Genomic DNA, 9,407 nt, shown 5'->3' on the forward strand with positions numbered 1-9,407 from the left:
TATTGTTTAAAGGCGCTAGACGATCGTTTAGGCCAGCAACCTTCATTGTTATAACTGACTAAACATCGCTTAGTATTCAAGGTAAATCGTTTTCGCTGTCTTCGCGCTACGACTGATCTTTGACGATCAGGCTCCACAGCCTCGTCGTCATCTACGCGATTGTTTGCTAATGTTCCTATTGTCTAGTGCACGTTGAACAATCGTCTACCTACTGAAGTTTGCTACACGATGAGACCTCCTAGCGGTTCAAGACCCAGTTCGCCTGTGAACCGGTTTGCTCGATGAAAAATGTAATAGATAGGTTTTCATTCCAGTTTTTTTGGTTTAAAGGCTGGTCCATTAATCTCTTTGTAATACATGCGATGTATGTTTTTATATGTCATATGGTATGCACATATAGTAATCCCACCTTAGGTTATGCATTCACTCAAAATGTTCGAGAGGCATACGAGCGATGGACAAAGGCGAATGAGAAGGCCCGAGCCTATATCTTGGCAAGTCTTTCTAACGTCTTGGCCAAGAAGCATGAGCCTATGGTCTCAGCCCGTGAGATCATGGAGTCCCTATGTGGGATGTTTGGACAACCGTATGAACAGCTTATGCATGAGGCTCTTAAATACATATTCACCTCCAAAATGCAAGAAGGAACCTCTGTTCATGAATATGTGCTAAACATGATGGTCCACTTCAATGTGACGTAGTTGAATGGGTCTACCATCGATGAGGGCAGCCAGGTTAGCATAATCCTGCATTCTTTGCCGAAGAGCTTCCTACACTTTGTTAGAAATGTAATTCTTAACAAAGTGAAATATAACCTTACAACTCTCCTCAACGAGTTTCAGACATACCAATATTTACTAAAAAGTAAGGAAAGGCAGAAGGGTGAGGCAAATGTTGCTTCATCCTCAAGGACGTTCCATAGAGGTTCAACCTCAGGAACGAAGTTTGCACATTCTACTTCTAACTCTGCAAAGGGGAAGAAGAAGAATGGTGGTAAGGGAAAAGGGAAGGCACCTGCTAACCCACCGCCTGTCGCCCCGAGGAGGCATCCACTAGCTGCTAAAGGAAAGTGTTTCTATTGCAACCAGGATGGACATTGGAAGAAGAACTGTCCCCCGTATCTGAAAGAGAAGAAAACATCCAAGGCGGATAAAGGTAAATGTGATTTACTTGTGTTCGAAACTTGTTTAGTGGAGAATGATGATTCTGCCTGGATAATTGATTCAAGCGCCACTAACCATGTTTGTTCTTCTTTTCAGGGGATTAAATCTTGGTAACAGCTGGAGGCTGGTGAGATGACGATGTGAGTAGGCACCAGACACATCGTCTCAGCTGTGGTAGTGGGAGGACTCCAGTTAGCTTTACAGAATAGGTTTTTAATTTTAAATGATGTATATATTGTTCCTGAACTAAAAAGGAACCTTATTTCTGTAAAGTATTTATTACAATGTAAATACACTGTTTCTTTCAATTTGAATAAAGCGTTTATTCATAAAGATGGTGTCTTTATTTGCACAGCAAATCTGGAATCGAATTTATATGTGATAAGGCCGTTAGCCATTAATTCCCTCCATAACACTGAAATGTTCAGAACTGCCATAACTCAATCAAAACGTCGACGAATTTCTCCAAAAGAAAATGCCCAACTTTGGCATCTACATTTAAGGCACATCAATCTCAATAGGATTGAGAGATTGGTGAAGAATGGACTTCTAAGTGAGTTAGAGGAAAATTCTTTGCCAGTGTGCAAATCTTGCCTTGAGGGTAAGATAACTAAATGAACTTTTACTGGAAAAGTTCCTGTGATTGTTAATATATGATATTTACTTCACATCTTGTTGTTTTACTTGATTATTTGTTTTATTTGCTTTACCACAAACCAATAAACATAAAATCCCTGGTTATCTGTATGTGACTCAAGCATGTATGTGATGACATACAAGTTGATCATGTCTTGAGTGATAACCAAAATGGTCTGTAGTATATGGATAAAGGAGGGAAACCTTATCCTGGGACACGGCCTGCTTTGTGGAATGGTCACAAGTGTTGCGACTTGTCAAAGATGGTCTGATCCTGTTTATTCATGTTGGGGACATGCAAGCAGAGGCGTTCTATACAAAGAGTTTGTATAAGACCTGACCACGAAGTGTTAACGTCTCATTATATAACACCTTTCATGAAAAAGACTTTACTTCACTAGGATGACCATAGGTAACATGACCTCTATCCTAAGTGAGTTGGGAACTCCTGCCATTGAAGGCGGTCCTTTGATTTGTATGGGTGCAAGTGGCCAGGTCGCCGATTCAAACCTACCATTTTGGGGATTCGTCTGATTTAGGAGCTGCGAACACAGCTACACAAGATGGAATTCACTCCTTCCCGAGGCAGGGGTAAGTAGATAGGTAGCTCCCTTAAGGGCTTATTCCAGGTCTTGAATGATGTGGTGCCACACACCTTCTCTTGGCCCGAGAGATGTTCATACATAGTTGGACTATGTTGTATTGTTCATTAGAAGAATCAGTGGTACTCAAGGAGTGAGATGTAACTACAGGGACAAAACGATAAATTGGCCCAGCTGTACTTACGAGCATCTATGAAGGGTCATCGTACTCGTGATTGGTTATATCCGATGGACACAGAAATATATCTATGATAAGAAGAGTTCAGCTGTTGGTCTTTAGTGGAATCACTGACAGCTAACGGATTGTGGATCTCATGGCTAAAGAGTTTAGTCAACTATTCATGTACCGTTGGAGTTTTGAGCCACAGGTCTATTAGGTCACCTGGGTAGCTTGGATAAAGTCGAGAACCAATGTTTTGGTTAATTTAAAATGTTCAAATTGACAAGAGGAAGTTCAATTATATATGATATAATTGGCTAAATGTATGAGATACATTAGTTTTTAGGAAACTAGATATAAATATGATTTATATCAAGTAGAGGAGAAAATACTATAGTAGATATATGATATCAAACTATAGGATATAAATATAATATGATTATATTTATTAATTAAATTAATTGATTAATTATTTGATAATTAACGGATTTATCCACGTTCGGACGTGGACATGGGCTGCGATGGTTATGGTAACCGGCGGATTAAACAATGAAAAATCATTTTCATTTTAATCAATCGTGCATTTGTATTATCGCACGCCCAAACGAATCCGTGAAAGCGATCGCGAGAGCCTATACGATAGAAGCTCGTTCGTCTAAAACGATCGTCTGCCTCACGCTTTCTCTAAATGATCGCATACATTTTTCCTAAAAGATCGTTCAGGTTTTCCTACACGATCATGTAGCTCTACTATACGATAAGCATTTCCACTATACAATAGCAGAGTTTCATCTCCCACTTGCTTATCGTCTACATGACGCCTTCTCCTCCATCCTGTACTAAACTCACCAGAGCCCACTCTTTGGGTTTTTGACGCCGAGCATACCCGAGTTTCTCTTGTTGTGGTGTCGTCCTCGCTACATTGTTCGTGTACGTTTGGATCATGCTATTGCAGTCGATATACTCGCCTAGTGCTGGTAGATCGATGGGAGGTTTTCCACTGCTTAAGGTTCAGACATACGAAGAGAGTCTTCATCTAGTATGAACCTTTTTCCTTGTTAATTATTGTATTCTGAGCATGCTGATAATGAGTTTTAGATGCATAAATGTATGTGTTGAATGTATGTCGTTTGTGTTTCGATCACTGTGAAATCGGAGCGATCTAAACCCACTCATGGAACTCTCGATATGAGATCCTTCATAGGGGACACTCAAGGTGCCACAAGGCCGAGTATAGATCTCACGGTGTGAACTTTTAGGAAGAAATATGAAAAGTAAAAATGAAGTATCATATACCCATTTTCCTCTCACTGAGCATTTTACCTAGGTTAGTTAACTTAGAAAAATTTGGATACTGATTTTAACTAAGTGATTGTTAAAATCAGAAAAATTTGGAAAAATTTGGATATTGATTAACTTAGGTTAATTAACTTAGAAAAATTTGGATACTGATTTTAACTAAGTGATTGTTTAATTTGTCCAAAAACAACACTTGCTTTGGATAGTTAAACAATTTTAATTAAAGTTTATTAAACACTTTAACATACTTTAGCCAAACATTATTTGCTTGTAATAAGTCTATCTAATTCACCTTTCCAGGTGAGTTCCTAGGTAGGGGTATTACATTTCCGTCAACTTAAATACCCCAGCCTAGACAGAACTAGCCTTAGACAAAAGGTCTCTTATAGATACATTTGTTATAATGTTAATCTTTTAATTAAGAATCAATCTAATCCTATTAAACTGATTAAAAGATTAAACTTAAATTTCTAATCTCATTAGAAATATGTGATTCATATTCTAAAACTAATTTAAAAAATGAATTTTAACCTAAGGTTTGCATGCAATTCTGATTTATTGATTTTAATTTCTAATTTCAATTAGTTATAACAATTATAAACAAATGAAACAAATTAAAATTATACATTGCATGTAATTGACTTACTTAGTAAATTATAACATTTATAAATTACCTAAGGTAGTGTCATGCTTCATGCAAATTCATTTCATTACTAAATTATATAACAGTTATATAATAAGGTAATGAAATAGGCTATAACAAACATCCATACATACATTCAACCATATATTATAACACTTAATAATGCATGGATATGTTATTAATGCATGCATGCATATATTATATGATGCATGAGTATGCTATAAAATAAATCATGCAACTAGATATTTTATAACATTTATAATATAACATGATACATCAAAATAAAATGAATAACCTATGGTGGGATTTTATACTATATGGCATACATTATGACGTATAATAATAAACTATAAATCATACATCCCATGTATAATTTAAAAGCAATTAATGGACCAGTATTGGACACCTAAAAGAAATTTAGAAACTAACAATTACAAAAAAAAATAACCATCCAGTTTGAAAAGGTGAACCCGACCTTGACTCGCATGAATCGGACCCCGAACCGGTCCAGATGAACCCAAAAACCTCGAATCGGAGAACCCACAAACCGAACCAGACCAGCAGAACATGAACCACACGTGAACCTGAGCTGAACAACGTGAATTCTCCGTCTCAAAGCATCACGACACCGTGCCCTAGTGTCGCGATGCTATGAATAATTTCTTCATCCGCTGCATTGTAGAGTCGCAATACTAGGGCACAAGGTTGCAACGTTGCAGTACAGCCGCCCACTGTGCTGCTTCGAAGTCCTTCGAAACTTCACCAAAATTCACCTTGTTTTCTCCAAAACTCGGTCGAGAACATCACGAACAACTCCACAACATAAAATTATAGACTCGATAACAAATTAATGCCCCAAAACATGGGCCCTTACAAGACAATTTTGTAAAAAGAAAAGCAATTAAATCTAAATGCTTAATCCTGATACATCCATTATTGCAAACAACATTCATCAACATTCATCATATGATTATACAGAATGCATGAATGATTAACTCCCACCAGAAACAATAAAAATATTGTGCAATTTTGGAAAAGAAATTTGGGCAAAAAATCTCGCTTTGATACCAATTGAAGGAACTACCAAAGGTCTTTAAGCAGAACAACGGGATTGAACCCAAATCCAAAAATTTACAGAATGTTAAAATTTACAGCAACAAACAGAAATTATGCATTTACAAAGGAAAAAATACAACATGCTTAAGGAAAAATAAGAAGAGAATAGGGAAGAACATACTTACCCTTGAAGATAAAATTCTTCACATTTCCCTTTCTCCAAAAATCAATAACTCGAAAAAAAAAACTTAATTTTTCAAATGGCCACCACGAAAAGGGTTTCATCTGTATTCTCTGGAATGAGAATCCAGGGGTTGTGGGGCTCTGGCTATATTCAAATTAGCATCAAATTAGCATCAGAAACTATTAGCCCATTTAGGACAAGCATTCATTTGTAAACAATATACCAGAGCCTCAAGATAATTCCTCTCTACACTCTCTCCACAATCTCTCTACCTCTTCCTCTTCCAAGTGTTAGAGACCATTCATCGAACTCTCTGGATCCTAGAGAATAACAAGATTATTCTTGTGGTAGTGTCAGTGATAGTTGAGAAGACATTCGTGTGAAGAACAAGAGGAATTTCGAGAAGATTAGAAATCTACAAAAGTAAGAATCATTCTTCCCTTTTTGTTTCCCCTTTATAATGCATGGTTATTATGACTTTTATCCTCTTCTATTTTGTTTTAGTTTTCTATATTTTGTTTCTTTTAAATGAAAAAATCGAATGCAAGGCGATCTCACACTTCCGCTCCAGATTTGATCCCAACATTAACGAGATTTATTGCTTTTGTTAGATTACATCTCTGATTTGCTTCCATCAATTCTTGGTGTTTTGACCTCTAGTCGCTCCGAACCTAATCAAAAGGTAAGTTGTGATACATTTAATTTTTATTTCATTTGCATTTACCTTCATCCTAATCTAAATATACTTTGTTTTCTTTCTTATAAGACCCAAACTAATTATACATTTTCACATTTCATTCCCAATTAGTTTGAGGTTTGTTAACTTTACGTATAGAGTAAATTTTTCATCATCCAATAATTGTCTATAAATTTTGATGAACTATTTGTAATGGATTGCGATTGTGGGTCATTGCTAATTACATGTATTTATTTTCACATGTACTTGGGCATTGTTGAGGATATTATTATTAAGGGAGATGTAGATAGTTGTTATGTTATATACTATTCAATGTGAGTGTAATACATGTGCAATATGAAATTAAAAAAAAATTTCTTACTACAATCTTAGAATAATCTTCAATTTATATTTTTCTACGATGTTATCTTTTATATCTTGAAATGTTAAAAAATGTACCAATAGTATGATTAACCCATAAAAAAGCTTGGTATTTCATTTTCAAGTGTCATTCAAGTACAAAAGTTTTCAACACTTCCATTTGAAATGCCAAATACATTTTTGTTAAATTTAAAGTGCAAAATGTAATAAATTATTATTTTAGTAAATTTTGTGAGTAACCCTTAGAGGAAAGACCCGGTTTTACAAAACATAGTTGGTAAATAAATTTTAAAAAAAATTAGTTAGTAAATAAATTTATAAAAATAATTGATGAATATATTTTTTAGAAAAGCTTAGTTGGTAAATAAATTTCAAAAAAAAAAATTGGTAAATAAATTTAAAAAAAGAAACTTAGTTGGTAAATAAAATTTTTAGAAAAAATAGTTGGTAAATGATTTTTTTTAAAAAAATAATTGGTAGATAAATTTCAAAAAACATAGTTGAAATTTAAAAAAAATGTAGTTAGTAAATAAATTTTAAAAAAACAGTTGGTAAATAAAATTGATAAAATAATTGGTAAATAAATTTAAAATAAAAATTAGTTTGCAAATAAATATTAAAAAATAGTTGGTAAATAAATTTTAAAAAAGTAGGTAAATAAATGTTCTTAAAAATAGTTGGTAGATAAACTTTAAAAAACATAATTGGAGATTAAACTTTAAAAAATCATAGTTGGTAAATAATTTTTTTAGAAAAAAGATAATTGGTAAACATATTTTAGGTAAATTTATTGATCTCTCCTTAAGTTTGAGTCCATGAGATATTTGTCAACCTAATCATATACTAATTGAAAAGATAAGCTTAACAAACCATTAGCATCGAAAAATATTTAGGTATCACCGAGCTACACTTATAATTTTGGCAACTAGAAAATTATTATTCTTTACTATGCACTAGAGAGGGTTGCATGAGAACCTTAAACCATTACCATTGGAATCCCTAAACTCTAACCCCCAAAAAACCTTTCACTCAACACCTATAACTGGTATTGACTACCCATATTATAAAATTATAGATAGATGGGAAAATCCAAATTCTATGTGGTATTCATTGATCGTAACCTAGAATCTATCTATCCTGGCACGAATATGAAGGATTCGTAGCAAAATTGAGTGATCGCCTTTGTATCAGTGAATTCGTTTTTGGAAAGAAATTAAAAACACAGAAAACATAGAAAGACATACATTATTTTAAGCATGCTGCCTAAATATACAAAGAGGAAAGGGAAAACAAAAAACTTACCCTAGACGAAAACCGTTCTTCACGTACTCTTCTATAAAGATCACGAACACTTCCTCCACGTCACAAACTCTTCATCCACGAACACAGCAAGATGCAAAAATTCTCTTGGACACTACCACCAAAGCCTTTCTTACTATTCTCAAGGTAAGCAATCAAGACAGAGTTGTGAGCTTGTCTAAGAATTTTGGTGAGGGAGAATTTTGTTTTTCTTTAGAGGGTTATTGGGAGAGGAAGAAGAATTACAGAGAGTTCACCTCACTATGAATATCACGTATATGTCTGCTCAAAACTCTATGTCACCCATGTTATGAGAAAATGGGGGGGAGTTATTCAAAATAACTACTTTCATTATGTAAAATAGCTTCCAAAGGAGTTATTCTACATTTAGTTATATTAAAATTAATATAATTAAATCAAACTTTATATTATATCGCATGTAATATAGCCTATAGTTTATATTATATCATATATAATATAGGGTTGTTTGCACAAATAACAATTAGACTCAAAATAATAAAAGATGTAGAACAAAGATAAATATATTAGGGATATAATACAAAATTAGCGTCAGATATCACTAATAGCAGCTTTCAAAGATTAAGATTTAAAACTATAAGTGATAGAAGTCTATCAATAAGAGGTCTATAAGTAACTATCTCTAATGTTTACCTAAGTCATATCACCAATATCATTCATTTTATTGATATGTACCTAAGTCACATCACTGATATACAGATATTATTGATAGCTTCAATCAGTGGCTATCACCGATAGCTTTTAGCAATGGCTATCAATGATAGACTTTCATCAAATGGAATTGACTTTTATATCATTGATATCATCGATATATGGATATCACCTAAGTTCTATCACTAATATCCCTGATATCACTTATATCGTAGTTATGGTGATAACTTCTATCATTGATAACATGCTATTAAAGATAACTTCTGTCATTCTTTTTTACCACAAAATAACATGTCATTGTTGATAGCTTTTATCACTGATAAACATGCTATTAGTGATAACTTATAGGAATTTCACTTACATTTTTGTTCGAGATTCAACTTTATTAGTTAAATTCACTAGATTGGCTATCAACAATAGATCTCTATAAGTGGCTATTAAATTAAGTTATCATTGATAGAAAATATTAGTGGTTATCACTGATAGACTTTCATTTGCTATTTATATTTAATATTTCTTTATAATAATCTAACTTGATGATTGAGTTGTTGCGGTTAAGTCACTTATGAATTGGGTACTTTCAAGTCTTGGATAAAGGAAAGTTTTTTTTTTTTTTTT

The sequence above is a fragment of the Benincasa hispida genome, chromosome 1 (genome assembly GCF_009727055.1).
Source record: "Benincasa hispida cultivar B227 chromosome 1, ASM972705v1, whole genome shotgun sequence".
NCBI classification, from domain to species: Eukaryota; Viridiplantae; Streptophyta; class Magnoliopsida; order Cucurbitales; family Cucurbitaceae; genus Benincasa; species Benincasa hispida.